The sequence below is a fragment of the Pleurodeles waltl genome, chromosome 7 (assembly GCF_031143425.1).
Source record: "Pleurodeles waltl isolate 20211129_DDA chromosome 7, aPleWal1.hap1.20221129, whole genome shotgun sequence".
Lineage (NCBI taxonomy): Eukaryota > Metazoa > Chordata > Amphibia > Caudata > Salamandridae > Pleurodeles > Pleurodeles waltl.
The window spans coordinates 1,404,655,256-1,404,680,628 of NC_090446.1; the positions used below are offsets into that span (position 1 = coordinate 1,404,655,256).

Genomic DNA, 25,373 nt, shown 5'->3' on the forward strand with positions numbered 1-25,373 from the left:
GAGATGATATAGCGCTCCTCTGATCAAATTTGTAGCCTCTCCTACAGGCACCCTACCCAAAATGTTTACTCAACCATTGAGCAGGGAGATTTGGCGGTAGCATTGAGGGTTGCATGTATCCCCCTTATTATAGACAAGGAAAATCATTGTTTTAGACCAAGTGGAAGGAATTTCTCCCCTTTTGACTGCATTTAACACATTTGTTAATAATGGAGCACAGAGTGCACAATTATCTTTAAACAAATCAACTGGAACACCCTTGGGGCCTATTGCTTTAAACATGTGAGGCATGTGACGTTTTCTCAGTGCTTGTAAATTTCATTCATACAAAAATGAATATAAAATTAATTGGCTGCTTGGTGATTTGACCATCAATGGCATCTCTATCTGTATCATCTGCAAACATTTCACTGTATTGGGTTATCCAGTGGTCTTCCAAAACCCACGATCCAGAGATGGGTAAATTGTCTCCCTAAAATCTGAGGAATTGCATATAGACCAAAACATGCTTGAGTCTTTGAAAACACTAGCTTCAATCAAACTATCCCATGCCTCTTCCTTGATGGTATGGTTATGTATTTTTAATGCATGCTTATAAAATAATCTATATTGGACAATTGTAATGCGATCTTTAGGATGTCCTTTCAGCGTGTCCTTTAAGTTTGAATGTGCCTTCCTCTATGTATCATCAAACCAATCCCTAACATGATTAGCCTTTAGGTTTATAGGTTTAGTAAATTTTCCATTATTAGCAGAACAAATAGCTTCAAATGACTTCACTATCTCAGTTGAGCAACAGTTATCTGCTAAACAAATATTCAAACGTTCCTTGTTCTTGAGATAAAATCATAAAGTTATTTCTTAGGACCAATCCCAGTCCATTTAATATGACTCCAATGTTTTCCCTGGTATCCCAGAGTTAAGCTGTGTTTCAACTATACTATAGTCACTCAAACATGCTGGGGTAATCTTAACATTTCTTAGGAGCAGTATTAAATTCCCTGAAATTACTATGTTGGTAATGACACTTGTAGCTCCCCTTCCTGTAAAAGGTCATCTGGGATTTAAAGTGAAAATCACTTGTAAACCTCAGTTTAACCTAACAAAATAGCGCATTTAAACCATTTCCATAAGGGTTACTGGAAAAAATGAGTTTGACCATTTCCCATGTCATCTACAATGCCACACACGTCCTTTGAGCCATAACTACAGATGTGAGTATTGAAATCCACTGTCCAGGCAAGGAGCATGTTATGCTTAACAGGAACAATAGGTTTCACAAGAGCTGAGTTTAAGGCATACAACACATCTATCTTATTTTTATCAAAACAATTATTATAATAATGAATTATTATGAAATCAATTCCTGAAGTGATTACCTAAACAAAGCAAATGAAAATGAGGGGTATACTCAATAACCTACTTTAGTTTTACTGCAAAAATACTTGATACTAAGGTAGCTAGTGCTCTTTGTGCTCACCCAGCTCTAGAAGATTCAGCGGGAGTAGAATAAGTAGCATATCTATTCACATGGAATGTGTCTAAGACCTGTGTCTCCTGAAGGCAGATAATAATACATCTTGAGATAACAGTCAACCAGTCAGAATTAGTTTAGTAAGAATTCCTGCCTCTTTCCAAGTCCTGAAATTGATAGTGCCATCCAGGGTGCAGGAATTATTATTTATATGTCAGCCCAGATCTATAGCTTTGTCAAAATGGTTGAACGTAAGAATCATGATTTGTGGGTCTTTTGTCAACGAGAGCCCTCCTATTGTAGGAAAGTATACCAGAGGACTGGGGCTCAGAAGCATTTAATTCAAATGCCGATAGAAGAACCACAAAGGAAGAAGCTGGATAGAAGATGGGGACAAAAGGCTGGTGCTGGCCGAATCTAATAGGAAGGCCAGCACCTGAGGGCACCTACTGTTGACTACCACACAGTCTACAGGATATCCCTTATGTAGTGAATCAACCCAAACAGATCGCCTTATCGTTAGTCTTAATCACAGTTCTAGTTATTAAACTTAACTGAGCATCTCAAACAATGGAAGACTTCGGGCCTATTTACAAGGAGTTTGCACCGCCACTGCGTCATTTCTTTTATGCAGCGGCGGCACAAAAACAACTCCATAGTTACAAAGTGATACTGGAGGCCTCTAGCATCACTTTTTGTACCCTAGAGTCAATTTTCAATAGCATCGGATCTGGCTGTGACAATGATATTCAAGGTAGGCGCTGCATCGACGCAGCCGTATTTACAAGCGTTCTGAAAAATGACTCAATCTTAGGAAAAATCGTGCTAAGTCTGACTAGCATCAACATTTTAACACCTGGCCAAACCAGGGGTTAAAATGACTCTTTGGTACAGATACAGAAGAAGAACACACACACAACACTCTGGCAAACTGGAGGACAATATGGATTTACTTCTATTACAGCTTGGGGCACCAAGAAGACCACCGCAACCCCCACCATCACCACCACATCCACCAACACCACTACATTCACCACCACCCACACCACAGAGGCAGCGCAGGAGAATGGATCGCAGCTACTGCCAGTGGAAATCCCTGATTGCCCTCAGGGAGGAAGAGGTTATCAGCTTCTACCAGCTGCTCAGGGAGTCCATCATCTAAATGCTCTACCTCATTGCACCCAGATGGCAGGTTACGGTCAACAGGGTCACCAACATACTACCACTGACCAGGCTCCTGCCCGTGCTACATATGGTTGGCCTCAGGCTCATTCCATACCACTGCAGCACGAGTGGGAGGAGTCTCGCAACCATCTTTTTCAGCATTCCTCCCCTCTGTCCTGGATGCCATCATCTGCCTCACACCCCACCAGATCCTCTTCCCTAACACTCAGCACATGCAGCAGGAAATAAAACAAGAATTCTACATAATTGCTGGATTTCTGCATTTTCTGGATACCATGGACTGCACACATGTGCAGCTCGCTACTCCTACTGCAACTGAACACGTATACAAAAAACGGAAACATACCCACTCAATGAATGTACAGGCCATCGTTGACCATTGTGGGTTGATCCTGAATGTGGTGGCAAAATATCCGGGCAGTGTACATGATGCCTACATCCTTCGGCAGTCCATCATTTACCAGAGATTCCAGAATGGAAAATATGGAAGTGGCCTGCTTGTAGATAAGCAAACAGCAAGTACCTAACTGAATCCTAATCATTGGTCGTTTCATTTTTCACAAGTGCCTCCCACCACCAGCTTGCTCCCTCCATTGTGATAAAGACTGGGGTCTGTGCCTCCCACCCATCTGTGCAGGAGTCCCTAATATTCTGCAAAACAGGAGACCTAGACACTCATCACCTCAACTGACACCCTCATTGGGAAAACGCGCCTTGCAAAGACTGTGCTGGATGCGTCCACTGTGGGTGATCCCCCCAGCCCTTGCCGCTCTCAACCACGGGCACCTTCCGTTATCTTGAGACCAGCTCAATAAACAATCAGAACAGTTTGAGTGGGTCCTCCACGCCATTCTTAACACCAAAACCTCACTGGAAGTGAAAATTGACTTGGTGACTCTTGATGTGAGCCCCCTCCGTGTGAATCACCTGAAACTGACTGAAAGAGTAAGTAAACGGAATCAGCAATCCACACAATCACCCCAATAGTGCATGACCTGCAGACTAAACTTACGGAAATGCAAGAGGAGATATCCTCCTTACATCGCATGGAGAAGGATGCAGAGGGGTGTTCTTGGCACAACAATATCCAGTTTAGCAGATTCCCTGAACGCTTGGTACTTCTATGCACTGAACTGTTTCTTGAGGATTGGCTAACGAGCACTGTACTGAAGACAAAATAACCACCCTTTTTACTGTGGAAAGAGCACATCACGTCCTGGGATGCCCACCTAAGTCAGGAGCACCACTGTGCCCTTTCATTGACCAATTTCTAAATTTCCGCGACCTACTCCTCAAAATGTATTGTGCTAAGGGGCCCTGGCACTTTGAAAACACCCCCATCTCAACTTATCCTGATTTTACCTTAGAGGTCCAACACAAACGTGGCTCTTACATGAAGGTCAAGCAATGCCGGTGGGAACATCAACTTTATCGATGGCAAATTCTCCCATGTCTTCACTACCCCCGAGGATGTTTGAACCTGGCTCCATGCCAAGGGACTAGCCTACTCCACTGAAGCTGGGGTGAGGAGTGGAAATGAGTGAAACCCAGATGCAGCCAGACCAAGCTGATGCGCGTGCATCCAAACAGAAACCAAGCAGCAGCAGAACGGGAGTGTGTGATTGAGGCGGTGGTACTTCATCATCAAGCCAAGTCCTTTGCCACCCTGAGAAATAGCTCTCCTGATGACTCTGGCTCTGAAATATGTAAGTCTGAGGCCTCCGCCACCTCCAGTACCAGGGCCCACCAGGTCACACCCCAGTCTGCCAATAACCTCCTTTGACCAACCTCAATGTCCACTGTGTCTCTTTTGTGCTACCCCATGCTACTGGATTCCAAATACAGGGCCTCTGACAAGCCCAGATACATGGTGACTCTTCTATATGCTTATGGGCCCACACACTGGGCAATGTACCCTGCTACTATGCCATATCCTAACAGCATCCCTACATGGACTGGTTCTTTTGCATATTTCTTTTCTTTATGTTGTTGTGCTACCATTAGCGTTATGTGGGTGGCCTTTTTGTGATAACTGCCCTGAGGGGATGATACTGTATTGGCTTGTTACTGGATTGGTTAGCATGTTTTGCCCTGGAACTTCTTGTTGGACACAATGATATTCTTCCACTTACAATACGAATACACCATTGCTGACCCAAATGGTTTTTCACTGGGGGGATGGAGGGGCCCGGGGAGATGAGAGGGACTTGTTGCTGTACATCCACTTTCTGTGCACCGGTTTCGCTCCATAACAGCTACACAGAAACTTACATACCAAATCCCACAATACAATATTATGACATGGAACATGCATGGCATGGCCACTCCAACTAAGCGACAGAGAGTGTATACATACCTTAGACGTCGACATGTTCATGCTTCAAGAAATGCACCTCACGACTTCCGAATTTGTCCGTCTTCACAGCAGGTGATGGGGACAGACATACGGCACAACTGTGTCCGCCTATACACAGGGGGTGCTCATTTGGATTGCCCCTGGGTTCCCCTTCAACTTGAATGCCCAATGTGTAGACACAGATGGTTGATATGTCATCTTGGAGGGCCTCTTGGACGGTGCCCCCCCTCCCAAGCTTGGCAGTGATATATACCCCTAACGCCAACCAGGCAGGATTCCTGGATGCCCTAACCCCAGCGCTCCACCAGCATCCGTTATATCCAGCACTATGGCGAGGGGACTGTAACTGGGTACCAGACTCGCAGCTTGATCTTTCTTATCCTCCTTTAGCCACAGCTACTAACATTTGCATCATCCGACACTTTACTAATTGGCGCTTACAGGGCATATGGCGCATGAGCCACCCACATAATCGCGAGTACTCTTACTACTCACTGGTCTATGACTCACATACCAGGATCGAACGCCTCCTTGGCACAGATCTCAATGGCCTCCTAGGTATCCAACGCCAACTGGCTGCGGACCTTACCACCATTGAACGTGATCTCTGGTTGGTGGCACAAATGCATCGGGTACCCAATTGCGCCTACTACGAGCGCCTTTCAGAGATGCTTTGGGTCTATATGTGAATCGGCCCAAATTGGGTCTGTTCCCTCTGGCACTGCACCCAACTCCACACAGGGGTGTATTAGCAGACGTACGCCTTCAGTGGTGCTATAACTCCTTTAAATACCTGGGAGTTTGTATTTATCAAACAGTGAGGGACAACTAGGAGGGCAACCTCAGTAGGACAGTGGATAATATCCACCGATCCCTGCCCTTTTGGCGGTCGTTACCCTAGTCCCCACTGGGTCGTGTTGCTGTGTCAAAGAAGCTGATATTGCCCAGATTGTTATACTTCTTTGCAGCATTAGCCATTGTGATCGTGCAAACCTTCTTCTGGACTCTTAATGGTCTCCTACTCGAGCTCATCTGGAGCGATGGCCGCTGCCGGGTGGCTCCTACCAAACTTGAGAGACCACTGTTGGAAGGCGGATTGGGAGGCTCTAATTTTTAACTCTATTATGCAGCAGCACAATTGGCAGTGGCCAGTGGCCTGGTTGTGCTCTCCCAACTGCCCAGAATTGCCACTAATTGCTGGACGGTGTGAGTGTTTATACTTGGCTATCCAACTCGCCTGCACATTATCAGCGTGTCTCTCACCAGACGAAGGTAGTCCACATCTGCTGGTGCCGTTTTGTTCATCCCAAGGGCTCCTGTCTCCCATTCTCATCAGAAATCCCTGTATGGGAATTACCTAAATTGAAAGGAGTGATATGGGCTGCAGACCGAGACCTCTGGAAGGCTGCAGGCATCAGCCATATCGGGGATATATACTAGGAGGGCACCCTCATGACGTTCCAGGACATTGCGGAGACGTACACTATACCACTTGGACAATTCCTCATTTACTACAACCTACAACATGCATTGCAAAACTCCTGGGATGTCATGGACAAGGAACCTCCCACATCCCCAGTGTTACATGCTATAATTTCAGCTAGGGGCATGCGACATGCTATCATCACTCTTTATATGGCGTTACATGTGTCGACGCCGAGTCTCATGGCAAATGCACATGCCAAATGGGATGTGGTGCTGCAGCAACTGCTATCAGATAAAGATTGGATTAGAGTGCTCCAACTAGTGAAAGGAGAATTCCAAAACCCTAGGTTCAAGTTCACAAAATGTAATTATGTTCATCAGGCTTATTTAGACCCCCATCGCATCAAGTGCATGTTCCCATTGCTTTCCTCTGTATACCCCTACTGTAAACTGCAACTAGCAGGTGTGGTAATGCCCAACACTACAACCAACTTGGCACAAAGTGACTGAGCTTGTGACCGAACTGACAACACATGCCCTTCTCCCCACAACTTCTTCTTACCTACTAGGCCTCTGCCCCTGCGGAAAGGGTGATAAGTACCTCCACAGATTCATTGACCTTGCCTTTGTCCTGTATAAGCGGAGAGTGGCCATGGAATGTAAATCACCTGTTTCCCCCAGACCTTCACAAGTGGCTTTGCGATCTGCTGAAATGGACATGCGCAGAAACTCATACTATTCAGTGGCTCCAAATACGCAGAATCATCCGCTCTTGGGGAGAATGCTGGGAGACCTTCTTACTAAATGTGGAAGCTAAGAACGATCCCCACCCTCCCTGATCACTGCGCTGACCCAAGACACATGACCATTAATATATGATATTGCACACACAACCTACTTCTTTTCTCACACCTACAACCATTGGACATACTTCCTGACTACTCCCACCGGTCACCCCTCCCCCCTCCTTAAGCACGATATGACTTGTCTCACAACACATACAGTTCCACGAGCATGTTTATTTCTGTTTGATTGTTTTACCTGTGTTTACAGTGTTTATTGATGATACCCATGTGACTGCCCGGCTGCCACAGCCAGACAACAACTGAGTGAATATAGCACTACTGTACATCTGCACGAGCCACTTGTGACAGCATGTTGCAGCTATTTCAAATGTCAAATAAAAACTAATAAACACATGTTTTAAAAAAAAGTACCTAATTGACACAATAACAGATATGGCGTACAAAATATACAGATAACTGTCTGCCTGCACAGATAGTGACTGCAGGATGAGGATGATACACATATATGCACCATGCTCCAGTACACATATGTAAACACCCTGACATACATGTGAACACATCTCAACCAAGTTTTGCACATGTTGCATGATGTAAAGGCCCACAGCCATGAATGTCAGCCAGAAATCTGCCCAACATCTCTGTGTGCAAGGGAGGTGTACCATGTACACTAGTGGGTGGACACATGCAACACACATGAGTCATCAGATGTGTCATGGCTCACACATCAGAGACTAGGGGCCTCATGTACAAGGCCCTACTGACACAATGTGCCACCAACCGGAGCAACATTTTACTCATGCTCCGGCGGCACAGTGTGTCATTCCATATTTACAAAGTCATGCAGAGCCACCTTGCGTGGCTTTTCATGGCCTTGTAAATATGGAGACCTTTCATGCATATCACCATGTGAAAGGGACATTCCATGGGTGTTGCTTGGGGTATACCGATCATCCACACACTGCAGGTACCCATGCACCATGGTGCAAGGCTGCTTGCATTGGTGCATGGCAGCAATTTGTGTCTCACTGCAGGGGAAGAGGACAGAAAGGCGCAACATCTTGTAGATCCAGTGGATTTCTGCCCTTTCCTGATGGTGTATGACACCACAACAAGGCGCTTGCTGAGCCGTTCTCCACCATGGGCCCCGTAAGTGAGGTGCTAGGTGCCGGGTGACAAAACATGGACTATGGGCAGGTGACATGTAACTTACAAATGTAAAATAACTCCCATCTCACAGACATCACTAACCATGCTTCTGAGGCAGTAGCCTCCGCTGTAAGGTGCTCCCACATACACAAATTCTATCCTGAAAGCAAAGGAGACCACCTACAACCCCGATGCAAGTGTGAATGTGTACTTGTAGGAGGCTGGCCGGGGTTATAGTGGGTACCTGATGGTACTTACACCTTCTGCCAGGTCCAGTTATCCCTTATTAGTAGATTAGTAGTGTTCTAGCAGCTTAGGCTGATAGAGGTAGCTATAGCAGAGCAGCTTAGGCTGAACTAGGAGGCATGCAAAGCTCCTACTATACCACTTATATCATATAGCACTATCTCATAAGAATCGCAATACTCAGAGTTATAAAAAATAAAGGTACTTTATTTTAGTGACAATGTGCCAAAAATATCTCATACTCCCTTAGGAGGTAAGTAAAATACACAAAATATACACACAAACCAAAATCAAGTAAGTAAACAGTTAGAAAAGTAGTGCAAACACTAGAATACAATAGGATGCAATAGGCCTAGGGGCAACACAAACCATATACTAAGAAAGTGGAATGCGAACCACTTAGGGACCCCAGGCCTAGTGTAGTGTGTAGAGGGTCGCTGTGAGTGTACGAAAACACTAAGGGTGTCCAAGATACCCCACCCCAAGACCCTGAAAAGTAGGAGTAACGTTACCCTACTTCCCCAGAAACACACTAAAGTCGTATAGGTGATTCTGCAAAGACCACAACTGACTGCAAAGCACTGAAGACAGATTCCTGGACCTGAGGACCTTTAAAGGAAGGGGACCAAGTCCAAGAGTTACGAAAGTGTCCAGAGGGGGGGGCAGGAGCCCATTAAACCCCGGACGAATGTGCAAAATGGCTGCCTCTGGGTGGAAGAAGCTGAAGATTCTGCAACAACAGAAGATGCCAGGAACTTCTCCTTTTCACAGAAGATGTCCTACGGCTTGCTGGAGGATGCAGAGTTGTTTCCACGCAGAAAGCCTGCAAACAAGCCTTGCTAGCTGCAAAGGTTGCGGTTAAAGAAAATGGGTGCTGCCCGGGACCAGGAAGGACCAGGAGGTCGCCCTTTGGAGGAGGAGACAGAGGGGGCACTCAGCAACACAGAGAGCCCATGTAGAAGCAGGAATCACCCGCAGAAGCACTTGAACACGGGTTCAAGAAAACTGAGCATGGCGGTCATCTCAACACTACAAAGGAGGGTCCCACGAAGCCAGTGGTCAACTCAGCGAGTTGAGCAATGCAGGACGGAGTGCTGGGGACCTGCGCTAGGCTGTGCACGAAGGATTCCTTGCAAAAGTTCACAAAAGCCCTAGCAGCTGCAGTTCACACAGTACAAAGGATTACTGTCTGGCATAGGAAGGCAAGGACTTACCTCCAACAAATTTGGACAGACGGACCACTGGACTGTCTGGGTCACTTAAATACAGCTCCTGTGTTCCAGGGACCACGCTCATCAAGATAAGAGGTGACCCAGAGGACCGGTGAAGCAGAAGTTCGGTGCCTGTGTTAGCAGGCCCTTAACACCTATTTCCAAAGGGAGAGGGTGTAACACCCTCTCTCAGAGGAAATCCTTTGTTCTGCCTTCCTGTGACTGGGCTGTCCAGACCCCAGGAGGGCAGAAGCCTGTCTGTGGGTTGACAGCAGTGGTAGCTGCAGTGAAAAACCCCAGAGAGCTAGTTTGGCAGTACCCGGGGTCCATGCTGGAGCCCCAGGGATGCATGGGATTGGCACCCCAATACCAGATTTGGCATGGGGAGACAATTCCATGATCTTAGACATGTTACATGGCCATATTCGGAGTTACCATTGTGAAGCTACATATAGGTATTGACCTATATGTAGTGCACGCTTGTAATGGTGCCCCCGCACTCACAAAGTCTGGGGAAATTGCCCTGAACTATGTGGGGGCACCTTGGCTAGTGCCAGGGTGCCCTCACACTTCGTAACTTTGCACCTAACCTTCACTAAGTGAGGGTTAGACATATAGGTGACTTATAAGTTACTTAAGTGCAGTGTAAAATGGCTGTGAAATAGGCTACCGTGGCAGTCCTGTGTAAGACTTGTCTGAGCTCCCTATGGGTGGCAAAAGAAATGCCACAGCCCATAGGGATCTCCTGGAACCCCAAAACCCTGGGTACCTAGGTACCATATACTAGGGAATTATAAGGGTGTTCCGGTGTGCCAATCAGAATTGGTAAAACTGGTCACTAGCTGGCAGTGAGAATTTTAAAGACAGAGAGAGCATAAGCACTGAGGTCTGATTAGCAGAGCCTCAGTGACACAGTTAGGCACCACACAGGGAACACATTCAGGCCACAACTATGAGAACTGAGGTCCTGGCTAGCAGGATCGCAGTGAGACAGGCAAAAGAAACTGACACGCAAGTAAAAATGGGGGTAATATGCCAGGCAAGATGGTACTTTCCTACAGGACCTGCTAGCCAACTTGTGTGGATGTCTAGTTGTATGGACTCCAAATCTGCAGGAGGCCCCAAGCATTGTGTACCAGTTCCCCTCCTTGGAGAGGTAGCACACTGTAAGAAGTGGTGATGCTGGACTGCAGATGATCACTAACAAATTGGCAGGATACATGTGATGTGTGCACAAAGAGGGCACACAGCCGTCACACATGTTCACAATGTTCCCTCACTATGACATGCAACAATGGATTGGGAAATGGCAGTTGTCACATCATGTCACTCAGTTGGGATGTGTGAATGCATACTGTGTGGATGGCATCATGTCAACTGTCATGGACAATGTAGGACAATCAAAGGAATGGAGAAATATAATGTATGGCAATGCCAACATCTGGAGATGAGCATGGACCTAAACATGTGTCTGTGTCAGCCATGTCTGGCATGTCACCAACAACCTAAGCTGGACCAACAAAAAAACTTGACATCCACATTATGTCTCACCAAATATGTGTTGTGAATATAAAACATTGAGTGGACTTGAGCAATGGGAATTAGCCACCATCTAAATCTGCTGCACAAATATGACAGCCAGTTGAACTGTATGATGTATCAGCACATGCACATACCATAGGGTGAGTGAACAGGCCCCTGCAAACTGCAGTACACTGGCATGACCGACATATCATGTGGTCATAATTGGGAGAAGTGCATGTTAAACCCATTACGCATCACACATATAGGCAGAACGTATGCAAATACAGTAATCCAAACCAATTACATTGTTGCTTTTTTTGCATTTAAGCTGACCAAGGATATGTCATCCAACAGTGCGTCATGACACAGTTTCAAAATCCACAATTCGAGGCACAAAAGGCTTACAACCAGGCGCACAGTCGTACGAGAAACACTGTTGAGCAGACTTTGGTCTAATCAAGGGCCAGTTTCACTGCCTGGGCTTTTCAGGTGGGAGACTCCTGTATTTCCCCTCCTTGGTCTACAACTTTATATTGGCCTGTGCAATACTGCACAATATTTGTGTCAGGACAAATGTCCCCTGGAACGAAGAACATTAGACACCAAGGGAAGAGGAAAAGGATGTGCCACTAGATCAACCTGATCTCCAGAACACTGCTGCAGGTGTACAGAGATGTGCACACATTGTGCAGAACGTCTTCAGTTAAGCATGTGACTGAAGACTTGACTGCTAAGCATGTAAATAAATGAGTCAATCTAACATATGTCTTGGAGTGCCTGTCACAGTCCCACTTATAAAATAACACCCGCATCAAGGAAACTATAACTAGGCCACAGCAGTGTGAACACTGCCATTATCAAAGTACCAAACACAATTCACTGATCTTAGAAAACTCATACCTGACAATTAATTGACAGGACAAAAGGAAAATGGATAGATATGAATCACCATTTGATGCATGAGGGCCAAACTGTATGCAAGGTATGTAAATAGTAGACATAAACTGCAACAGTGGATCAGTGAGAGATATGTGTCAACTCAATGGGTGAAAGAGTCATGGCAATGGCGAATACTCACAACATCCACATCTTTTGCACCCACATGTATGACAAAAAATAAGTGAATCACAGACAGTACACCTGTATGTGTAGCACAGTGTCTGACAAATATGTGATCATTTTGCATGAATGCCAATCAATGGCATGTAAATAAATGAGTCAATCTAACATATGTCTTGGAGTGCCTGTCATAGTCCCACTTATAAAATAACACCCGCATCAAGGAAACCATAACTAGGCCACAGCAGTGTGAACACTGCCATTATCAAAGTACCAAACACAATTCACTGATCTTAGAAAACTCATACCTGACAATTAATTGAGAGGACAAAAGGAAAATGGATAGATATGAATCACCATTTGATGCATTAGGGCCAAACTGTATGCAAGGTATGTAAATAGTAGACATAAACTGCAACAGTGGATCAGTGAGAGATATGTGTCAACTCAATGGGTGAAAGAGTCATGGCAATGGCGAATACTCACAACATCCACATCTTTTGCACCCACATGTATGACAAATAATAAGTGAATCACAGACAGTACACCTGTATGTGTAGCACAGTGTCTGACAAATATGTGATAATTTTGCATGAATGCCAATCAATGGCATAGCACGTCACATACTGTTGCCAATATATCTGAGTATATCAGGACACAGAATGACTTGTAAATGCATGTGGGACCATTAGCTATCATTCCCCCAATCACCCCTATTCACTGTGCACAGGATATAGACTGCAGCTGTGTGTCAGTACTTCTCACAAGCACACCAAATGTAAATTCAGCAGAGTCATAATCATGTCCTAAACAGGACCTGCTACGTCGTGTGGAGGGGACTTCCAGAGCACACAAGTATCTCTTCGGACTCATGGAATGTTTCGGGCCAATTGGCCTACTTGCCACCAAAAGCAACTAAGCCAATACCAGTGTGATATAAAGTTCAGAACACATATGCAGTGCATAATCTCCCATGGCTCAATGACAATGAGGAGCATGAAGAATGGGACAATGAGTATGGAGAAGATGTGGTGCAAGCACAAGATGTTACATCAATAGCAGCAACATTGCTGCAATACCATATACTAGTCATGTGTGTGGTACATGTGTGATTACAAGAAAAAGTTTTACTGTGTAACATAACAGATATCAACACCACCAGGGTGTTTTCAAATGACCTGCTCAGTCGCAGTGTGAGAAAGTTAATCTGTTTGCATATACAACCAAATACAATTTGACTTACTGAAAATGTTTATGACTGACCCTAGCTGTAACCTGGGTCTGCTAATTAGGCCTAGGGCCACTACTCGGAATAAGAGACATATGCAGAAAGTGGTACAAGTACAACTGGCAACAACAGACTCCTGTAAGTCCCTAGTAGATTTCAGGGCATGGAGGGAATCAAACTACCTGTAACTCCCAGGCAGATAATAGGGCAGGGAAGTTGTGACTGTCCGCTGTATGTAATATGCGATGGGGGAACATGAGCAAATTACACCATTCACATATCCCTTCACATATGTGTACATGCCATCTCAACACTTGCCTGCACTGGAAACTGTAACCCCCCACCATTGTCTGACAGCCTTCTGTCTGCATTGTGGGACACATCACATATTGGCAGATTTCTGCACTGTCCTAGATGTGGGTGCATGGCCCAGATCCCATGGCAAGTCCATGGCATCCCTGGGGGTAAACTAAGCAATGGATTCAGGTGCCAACACATAGTTGGCACATGGGAAACCCTTAAAAGGTGAAGTGTCAACAAAACATAGGAAATGTGCCCTATGCATTGTCTGATCCTTGTAGTGTATATATCTTCACCCATGTACACTTACAAAACATATATTGGACACATGGAAAGAGAGGAGATTGTAACCCACAACCGTTCACAGGCAACACAGCAATGATTTCCACATGACACCACACATATATACATATATTTTAGTCATTGCGTCAAAAGAATTGACGCATTGTCCCAATACGTTTTTTAACCCTTTGTGTACACAAAAAACGACGCATCCCATGCAACGCTTCGGAACTTCCTTATGCTGCTTCGTCATGCATCATTAAAAAATCCATGTATTAGGCTGTAGCGTTAAAAAAATGATGCATTAGCTCAAAATGTGCCGCATCAGCACAGGAAGTGATGTAATGGATCAGCCATGCTGTAAACCAAGAGCTGTAAAGTTAATTTCGCTTACTCGTACGCTCACAGTCTTTTGTGTCTGTGCTTGGGAAAGGTTGTGTGGTGCTGTTGGTTAAGTGAGAAGCGCAGTCCATTGAGTCTGCTGTGCTGTCTGCTGTCCCTGTTGTGTTCCTGACATCTGTTCTGTTGTTTGTATTTGTATTTTGTGTTGTAAGTTACTGTGTATTGTTGAGTGTTTGTCCTTAGGGTAGATTAGTCTGTTGGAGTAGCTGGGGGTAGTTTGGGTTTTTATTTTTAATTCAGTTCATTGTGGGTTTGGGTTGGTAAATGTCGGGGAAGGGAAGGGCACGTGGCATGAGTACGAACGAGTTGGGGGGCTTTATGTGGCTGGTCACCCAGTACCTCCCAAATATGGTGGCCATGGGCTGGAGTGTGATCCTGGGCTACAGGACGGAGGCACAAAAGGTGTAGTAGGGGACGGTCTGCTTCCACTTGCAGTGGATCTTCGAGGGGGAGAGTACGACCCACCAGCTGAAACATCGATGGGGAGACTTCATAAGCAGGGAATGTGACCTCCTCGAATACCTTGGAATTGAGGTTGGAGAAACCGTTGGTAAGTACACATTCTTTGTGGCAGATTCCTTGTAGTGCACATGCAATTAGATGTCTGCTGGCCATAGGGCTAAGTTGGGTCACAAGGCAGGGCTGAAAGTCATGTTGCTGTGCCAACATGCATCCTGAACAAGTGCAGCAATGCTCTATAACTATGACATATAGAACATTCCTGTCCTTGTCCCCTGTGCTTCTGCACAAATTGTTGACGAGCACCAATGCAGGCACCCTTGTGTCATGATTGACAAGGACACATTCCTACCCATACACAGTCATCAATGGTGTTTTTCTTCATTTATGTGTACCGTAGAAAGCAGCACACATAGGAAGAAGGAAAACGTGGAGTAATCACGTATTTCTTTCCCTTTGGGCCACTGTGATGCTAACCCTGTGGTGGCATTTAAATCTGATGAATTCCCAGCCTTGGGATCATGTCCTGGCACACTGTGCCAGAGAAACTTAACAAAAACATTGCTCTGGTTGTGCAGGGTGACACTTGGGCTTGTAAATGTAGCCTATAGTGTCAATGGTTCACATATGCCAGGGCACACATGCCATCAACCAACAAATCAGTAATTTCATGGACAAAATGTGACACAAAGGATTCTAAATGCTGGAATGTCATGCAGCCACAATGAGCAGTGTCCCTACCATAGCTTTCAGATACTTTCATGTTAGCACCACAGTGCACATGTCACCAGATGTGCTGTGGGCAGCCTGAGGCAATGTGCACAGTTCCTATATTTGGCCTGCTGCTAGGGCATATGTCAACATGTGTCACCCTAGGAGATGTCCCTTAGCTTTAGAGATCCAAATTTAAAACACTTCACTGGTTCATGTCTCATGTAGATGAGGCATGATGTGTGTGACTATGAACATAGTCAAAACATGTTAAATGTCAGACACCTGATTATGACACACACATGTTTGTACATGACATGATAATGTTGTGGTTTGGGGATGTAGAAAACATGTATGTTTGTTGTCTTGCAGCATGCATCAATGACATTGAATGATGTCTGTTAGGTGAGGGGACAAGGATGTCTAACTACTGTTGTACATTGCATAGTCATGTACATGTGATGACAAGAGTGATGTAGCAGTATTGCTAGTCATGGTTGAGTGTCTTCCGTGAGTCATGTAGGTGCAAAGTGCCACTAAACTCAGCTAGCCTTGAAAAAACTATGGGGTAGTTAGTCATTTGAAAGCCTTACACTATCGCCCTTATTACAACTCCGGCACTAAATGCCGCCTACCGTCAAGATACTGTGACCGCAGCGGTAATCCACTATGGGTATTATGACCCACACTAAGAAATCCACCACTTTACAGACACCCACACAAGTCCGCCAGACCAAAGGTCAGTGATAAACTGGTGGTACCCAAACCCACACTGTTCCGCCAACAGGAATATGCCCACAGTATCAGGACCCACGAATCACCGCAGCGGTCTTTCAACCGTGGTAAACCATTGGCGGTACACACCATCATCACCCATACATCATCCATGCACCTCACATCACCCCACATATCATCACACATATCACTCACACCACATCCGTGGCACCCCAAAGACACCCCAGGTTCTCAGAGGAGGAGCTAAGGGTCATGGTGGAGGAAATCATCCGGGTAAAGCCTCATCTATTCAGATCACAGGTGCAGCAGACATCCATTGCTAGGAAGATGGAGCTATGGCGGAGAATCGTGGACAGGGTCAACGCCATGGGACAGCACCCAAAGAACAAGGGATGACATCAGGAAGAGGTGGAATGACCTACGGTGGAAGGTATGTTCTGTGGTTGCAAGACACCAGGTAGCCGTACAGACGACTGACGGTAGACCCCCACCTCCTCCCCCTCAATTAACAACATGGGAGGAGCAAGTCCTGGCGATCATGCATCCTGAGGGCCTCGCAGGAGTAGCAGAAGGACTGGACTCTGGTAAGTCAAACCTTTACTACTTTATCCCTCCCCTACCTGCATGCCATCACAAACCCCTACCCTTACCCCCATCACTCCACCACCTCACATATACCCCACTATCACAACCCACCCATCCCAATACCAAGCCCTGCATGCAACAACAATGCATGGATCCCCATCACAGACCTACATGGACACCCATCAACAGAGCATGACCAGTAGAGAGAATCACCCAGCCCACAAAATCATCATGCACACAAGGCAAAGCTGACAGGGAAATCACTATCATTCAAGGAAACACACCCATGCACAAGATGGCACACGCAGATACAATAACACTGCATTTGCATCCCCACAGGACCCCTACTCAACGTCACCAGAGAGGAGGTGCCAGCAACATCCAGTCCCCCCCAGGAGAGGCCCACAGTGATGACAGCAGCTCTGCACGCCTGGATCAGGATGACCAACCTGGCCCACCAGGAACCTCCGAACAGTTGGTTACCCTGCCACAGTCCCATACCACCAAAGAGTCTTCCCCCCTCGAGAAACACCAGCACAGCACCCACCTAGCGGGCCCATGTCACTGTCCCCAGGACACATCAATCAGCAGTGTGTCCACCACTACAGGGACCCCAGGCAACCCCACAAACACAGGACGATCAGGGACCTGGGGTCAGTGGCAGTGGGCACACGGTTCCGGGGACAGAGGCACAGGACAACAGGGAAGCTGGGAGGACTGCTGTGCGACAGGGGGAGGAAAGGCCCAGGGAATCCACTCTCCACAAGGCACTCACAAACATGCTTGGAGCATACCACCATTCCCAGGAGACGATGGGCCAGATACTGGCCAAGTTGCAGGAGACCCAGCGGCTGCAGGAGGGACAGTACCTGGGGATCAGGGAGGACCTCAAACTCATCTACACCATCCTGGTCACCATTGCAGGGGTGCTGGGTGACATGGCCAACACCATGAGGGAGGCAGTGGCACACCAACGGGCCCCTGACACTAGCCACACCGAAGAACAGCCCTCCACCTCCGCCGGCACTAGTGGACAGGAGGCCCCGCCACTGGGACAACAGGCCACCAGCACCCTACCTCCGGCAGAAGGAGAACCACCCTGCAAACGGTTCCTGCGATCCAGGCAGAAGCCAGAGAACATTGCCAAGACCCCCGCCAGGAAATAAGACTCTCCTGATTGTCACCCTTCTGTCCCACTCTGTCATCCTGTCCACCTTGAACTGCCATTCCTCCACTTCCTATGCCCCCTTGGACAATGCACCTGTGATACCAAAAGACTGGACTCTATCCTGAAAATTCCTCCACCATCACCCCAGCCCATTGCACATCCCCCTCTACTTAAGAGCACTTAAATAAACACCCTTGGAACAAATACAAATCTGGAGTCTGTCAAATGAATAAAATATGTATTAGTACAACATCCTCAAAGCATAGCAAGTCATATGTACAGTAAAATTTACATTGGGATGATCTTTAGTGGGCAGCAGTAAACACACCAGGAGCCAGAGTGGGCCACAGAGAATTGAAAATAGAGATGCCAAACGGTACAATAAGTGGCCATAGACATAGGGAAATCAGGCTGCCATGTACAATGTCTAACAGAAAAATGAAAAGTTAAGTGAAGTTACAGTGTCTTACCTGTGTGTCACTGGAAGTACTGCTGAATTGTATTACTTCTTCTGTCCACATCTTCTTCCTCTGCCTCCTCTTCCTCACTGTCCACAGGCTCCACCGCTGCCGCAAGACCATCTCCAGGCACATCCCCCTGCAGAAAAGGCACCTGGCGTCTCAAGGCCAGGTTGGGCAACATGCAACATGCAATGAAGATCTGGCACACCTTCTTGGGTGAGTAGTACAGGGATCCACCTGTCAGATGGAGGCACCAGATCCTGGCCTTCAGGAGGCCGAAGGTTCTTTCAATAATCCGCCTTGCTCACCCATGTGCCTCATTGTAATGTTCCTCTGCCCTTGTCCTGGCATTCCTCACTGGGGTCAGTAGCCATGAGAGGTTGGGGTAACCAGAGCCACCTGCAAATATCGAGGGACAACTGTTAGACACACACTGACCGTTAGGGACAACCACATACCCAGACACCTACTTATACTGGGTGGGGACATTGGGCTCACCTATTGGCCACACCCCGTGCCTCTATAGTTGGCCCATCACCTATGGGATGCTGCTATTCCTCACGATAAAGGCGTCATGCACAGAGCCAGGATACTTGGCATTCACATGGGAGATGTACTGGTCCGCCAAACACACCATCTGCACATTCATAGAGTGATAGCTTTTTCTATTCCTGAAAGATTGTTCATTTCTCCGGGGGGGGACAAATGCCACATGTGTACCATCAATGGCATGTTGGGGATATGTCCCAGGGCATAGAAGTCAGATTTCACTGTGGCCAAATCCTCCACCTGAGGGAATACGATGTAGCTGCGCATGTGTTTCAGCAGGGCTGACAACACTCTGGTCAACACGTTAGAGAACATTGGCTGAGACATCCCTGATGCCATGGCCACTGTTGTTTGGAAGGAACCACTTTCCAGGAAATGGAGCACTGACAGGACCTGCACTAGAGGGCGGATTCCTGTGGGCTGGCGGATAGCTGACATTCGGTCTGGCTCCAATTGGGCATACAGTTCTTGGATTGTGGCCCGATCAAGTCTGTATGTTATGATAATGTGTCTGTCCTCCATTGTCCCAAGGTCCACCAGGGGTCTGTACACCGGAGGATGTCGCCATCTCATAACCAGCCTCATCGGTTGAAGCCTATGGAAGAAAACGGTTAGCAGAGGGTCATATTCACACATGTATTGCAATAATGATTCAAATTTTTCCTTTACAGAACCAGTATGTGAATCCGAAAATCAGTTGCTGTGCCAATGTTTGCTGTGATGCAGTTAGGTGCCATGCCATGTGCCCCCCTGAAATGGGGGCTGCCTGACCAGTGAGGAGGGACAAGTGGAAATGAGGTAATTCAACTTGCGTTGTGCGCCGTTGCGGTAGGCGGTCGAAGACCGCTGCCCAACTTCGCATTGGATATCATTGGGCCCTATGGGTTCCAGGAGCCAATGGCGATGTACGCTGACGTGACCGCCATTTTCTATCTGTTCACTCACTTGCTACCTGACCTTCAACAGGAGAGTACCTACACTGCAAGTGCTGCTGTGACCTGGGTCTGGAAGCGACAATGACTCATGTGTCTGGGGAAAGGGCCCCTGCCTTCACTGCAGAGGAGTTGGAGAAACTGGTGGATGGGGTCCTACCCCAGTACACGTTACTCTACGGTCCTCCAGACAAACAGGTGAGTACATTGTGAACATGATGTGTGGGCCATGAATGTATGGATTGCTGTGTGTGTAAGCCACATGTAGGGGGGCTGAGGCGTCCTGACCAGAGTGCTGCATGTATGGTGGTCAATGTATGTGCATCAGGGGATGGGAGGGATATGGTGGGCCATGAGTGTGACGGTCTGGACGGTTGACTTATTCCCTTTTTTGCTGTCTTTTCCAAGCATGTCAGCGCCCACCAGAAAAAGGGTATTTGGCGTGCATTCGCCAAGGAGGTGCGGACCCTGGGGGTCTTTGACAGGCAGAGCACACACTGCTGCAAACAGTGGAGGACCTGCGCCACTGGCAAAGAAGACAGCAGAGGTGTCCCAACGAGGAAGAGGTGCCCATCGCACCATGACCCCCCTGATGTTCCGCATCCTGGCGGTGGCCTATCGGGAGTTGGTTGGGCGCTTGAAGGAATCACAGCAGTCACAAGGGTGTGAGTACAGATTCTGTATCCTGACTTTGCACGCGTTAAGGGTTACCTGAATGGGGGATGTGGGCTGTGGGTTCCCCTAGGCCAGGGCGAAGATGGCAGGGTAGATCCCTTGTTGGGCAGACTCTGAAGCGCTCCTACCCCAATGGTGTTAGTGGACATCTACTACTGGGCAGGGTCCTGTGGGTTTCAGGTGTGCAGCTAATGGCGGTAGACATTGTACCCCATGGGCTGGTGACTATTTTAGTAACTGGTAGTGCATAGCCTAGTGCATAGGGCTGCTCCTTGTGTGTTGTGTACGCCAACAGTGGTGGTGTTGCTGGCATTGATCAAGTTTATCCTCTGTCTCTCTCCCCCTTTTTGTTTTATGTCTGTCCTCCATTGTCGCAAGGTCCACCAGGGGTCTGTACACCGGAGGATGTCGCCATCTCATAACCAGCCTCATCGGTTGAAGCCTATGGAAGAAAACGGTGAGCAGAGGGATATATTCACACATGTATTGCAATAATGATTCAAATTTTTCCTTTACAGAACCAGTATGTGAATCCGAAAATCAGTTGCTGTGCCAATGTCTGCTGTGATGCAGTTAGGTGCCATGCCATGTGCCCCCCTGAAATGGGGGCTGCCTGACCAGCGAGGAGGGACAAGTGGAAATGAGGTAATTCCGCTTGCGTTGTGCGCCGTTGCGGTAGGCGGTCGAAGACCGCTGCCCAACTTCGCATTGGTTATCATTGGGCCCTATGGGTTCCAGGAGCCAATGGCGATGTACGCTGACGTGACCGCCATTTTCTATCTGTTCACTCACTTGCTACCTGACCTTCAACAGGAGAGTACCTACACTGCAAGTGCTGCTGTGACCTGGGTCTGGAAGCGACAATGGCTCATGTGTCTGGGGAAAGGGCCCCTGTCTTCACTGCAGAGGAGTTGGAGAAACTGGTGGATGGGGTCCTACCCCAGTACACGTTACTCTACGGTCCTCCAGACAAACAGGTGAGTACATTGTGAACATGATGTGTGGGCCATGAATGTATGGATTGCTGTGTGTGTCAGCCACATGTAGGGGGGGCTGAGGCGTCCTGACCAGAGTGCTGCATGTATGGTGGTCAATGTATGTGCATCAGGGGATGGGAGGGATATGGTGGGCCATGAGTGTGACGGTCTGGACGGTTGACTTATTCCCTTTTTTGCTGTCTTTTCCATGCATGTCAGCGCCCACCAGAAAAAGGGTATTTGGCGTGCCATCGCCAAGGAGGTGCGGACCCTGGGGGTCTTTAACAGGCAGAGCACACACTGCTGCAAACAGTGGAGGACCTGCGCCACTGGCAAAGAAGACAGCAGAGGTGTCCCAACAAGAAAGAGGTGCCCATCGCACCATGACCCCCCTGATGTTCCGCATCCTGGCGGTGGTCTATCGGGAGTTGGTTGGGCGCTTGAAGGAATCACAGCAGTCACAAGGGTGTGAGTATAGATTCTGTATCCTGACTTTGCACGCGTTAAGGGTTACCTGAATGGGGGATGTGGGCTGTGGGTTCCCCTAGGCCAGGGCGAAGATGGCAGGGTAGATCCCTTGTTGGGCAGACTCTGAAGCACTCCTACCCCAATGGTGTTAGTGGGCATCTACTACTGGGCAGGGTCCTGTGGGTTTCAGGTGTGCAGCTAATGGCGGTAGGCATTGTACCCCATGGGCTGGTGACTATTTTAGTAACTGGTAGTGCATAGCCTAGTGCATAGGGCTGCTCCTTGTGTGTTGTGTACGCCAACAGTGGTGGTGTTGCTGGCATTGATCAAGTGTATCCTCTATCTCTCCCCCCCTTTTTGTTTTGTCACCCTGTCCTTGTGTGCATTAGCATCATCTGGCAGAGGAGCAGAGGCACCGGAGACGGAGGGAGCTCCATCTCACATGGGCATGGAGGCCAAATCCACCGACGGTGAGGGCACCAGTGGGACAGAGAGTGAGGGGAGCACCACGACGGGGACAGGAGGGGAGACCACAGACAGTGACTCCTCCTCTGATGGAAGCTGCCTGGCAGTGGTGGACACCTCTGTGCCCACCCCTACAACAGGTACAGCCGCCACCCCCCTACCAGCACCTCCCTTCCGGCAGCCCCTCAGCGTGTTTCCTGGACCCGCTCACCCAGGAGGGTGGGAATCTCCTTCGCCCCAGGCACCTCAGGCCCTGCCCCAGTCAACCCTGCTGCCCTCAGTGAGGAGGCTATTGACCTCCTGAGATCCCTCACTGTTGTGCAGTCAACCATTCTGAATGCCATCCAGGGTGTCGAGAGGCATTTGCAACAAACAAATGCATACCTGGAGGGCATTCACTTTGGTGTGGCGGCCCAACAGAGAGCATTTCAGGCTCTGGTCAACAGCACTGATGCAGGCCCTTGTCCCTGTCTCTAGCCTCCCCCGTTCAACCTCCTCTACCCAGTCCCACTCCCCTTAACCCCAGCCTATCTCAAGCACACCTTCAGACCAGCATTCACCCAAATCACCACACAAAAGTGGCTCAGGCAGACACAAGCACCACACTTCATCTCACAGGCACTCACACAAGCACCATCCACATGCAGACACACCAACATCCACGGCCTCCACTGTGTCCCCCTCCTCCTCGTCATCCACCTCCCTCCCATCCTCATCCACTGCCTCCATCACCAGCATTCCCATCACTACACACCCCTCACTGGCAGTCACCACCCCCAAATCCATGCATACGTCCCCTGTGTCCTCTCCCAGTGTGTCTGTGACCCCTCCTCCCAAAGTACACAAATGCAAGCACCCACCTACCCAACAGCCATCCACCTCACAACAGCAACCAGCCCATGCACCTGCACCCAAACACAGCAGACAGACACCTCCTACAACCACTCCCTCTTCCTCCACTCCCAAACCATCTCCCTCTTCCCTCCCCAGTGTCTCTAAGAAGATTTTCCTGGCAAACATTGACCTCTTCCCTCTGCCTCCCCCCGTCCTTCCCCTCGGACCAGGGTGTCCAGAACCCAGGCCAGCACCTCAGCCACCAAGTCGACGTCCGCTGTGGTTCCTGCAGCTAACAGAGGCTCAAGGGGAGCACCCGTCAGCACACCCAGTGTGCCACCAACACCTGCCAAGGACAAAACCATTTCGCCACCTGCCAAGGTGAAGAGGGGGACAGCATGCAGCAAGGGGAAGGAGCACCAACCACCCAGCAAGGCCACCTCAAAGACTCCAGCTGCCAGACCCAAGATGACACCACCATCTGCCAAGGTGAGAAAGGGGCAGAAGACACCAGGCAAGGCATTTCAGCTGTCACCTGCATAATGGCCAGAACCACCACCTGCACCGCCGCTAGCACCGCCACAGGCACCACTGCAAGCACTGCCACCTGCACCGCTGACAGTAGCACCACTACCATCAGCAGCAGCCCCAGTGGGCAGCCATCCGAGGCTGCAGGAGGAGGGCAGGAGCCTCCCACCATCACTGGCAGCACCCCCACCAGCACTGGCACTGCTACCAGTTTGCAGCCTTAGCCGCCGCAGGATGGAGTCTAGCCCTGCCTCCATGGACTATCATGCAACCTGGTCCCTGCAAATCTTGTGCGTCAGACACCTAGGTGAGGGACTGTGAACTTCCACACCCCAAGTGTTGCATCACTGGGCACAAGGCCCCCTCCGGAACCAATTGAGATATGCATCCACTCACTCAATCCTTGGCAGCATGCAGCAGACTGGGCACAAAGCTCCCTCCAGAACCAGTGGAGATATGCATTCACTCACCCAATCCTTGACAGCATGAAGCAGACTAGGCACAGAGCCCCCTCTAGAACCAGTGGAGATATGCATCCACTCACCCAATCCTTGGCAGCATAAAGCAGGCTGGGCACAAAGCCCTGTCCAAGACCAGTGGAGATATGCATCCACTCACCCAATCCTTGGCAGGATGAAGCACACTGGGCACAAGGCCCCCTCCAGAACTAGTGGAAAATTGGCACCCACTTGAGAGACTGTGGCTTTGCACTCCACAGGACCAAGCAGTGGGCAAACCACCCACTAGAGAGACTATGGCCTTGCACTCCCCAGGACCAAGCAGTGGGCAAACCTCCCACTAGAGAGACTGTGGCTTTGCACTGCCCAGGACCAAGCAGTGGGCAAACCACCCACTTGAGAGACTGTGGCCTTGCACTCCCCAGAACCAAACAGTGGGTAAACCACCCACTAGAGAGACTGTGGCTTAGCACTCCCCAGGACCAAGCAGTGGGCAAACCACCCACTAGGGACACTGTGGCTTTTCACTCCCCAGGACCAAGCAGTGGGCAAACCACCCACTTGAGTGACTTGAGAGACTGTGGCTTTGCACTCCCCAGGAAAAAGCAGTGGGCAACCCACCCACCTGAGAGACTGTCGCTTTGCACTCCCCAGGACCAAGCAGTGAGCATGGAGCCCCTTTGAGGAGCAGTGGCGTTATTCCATCTTCCAGGTGAGGTGCCCC

The 25,373-nt window shown here is 48.5% G+C and overlaps 1 protein-coding gene across 2 annotated transcripts in view; it reads left to right on the top strand.

Annotated features, from left to right (window-relative positions):
• LOC138246411 (H-2 class I histocompatibility antigen, alpha chain-like) overlaps nt 1–25,373 on the top strand; it is a 318,745-nt gene that overhangs the window by 191,564 nt on the left and 101,808 nt on the right. The window lies entirely within an intron of this gene.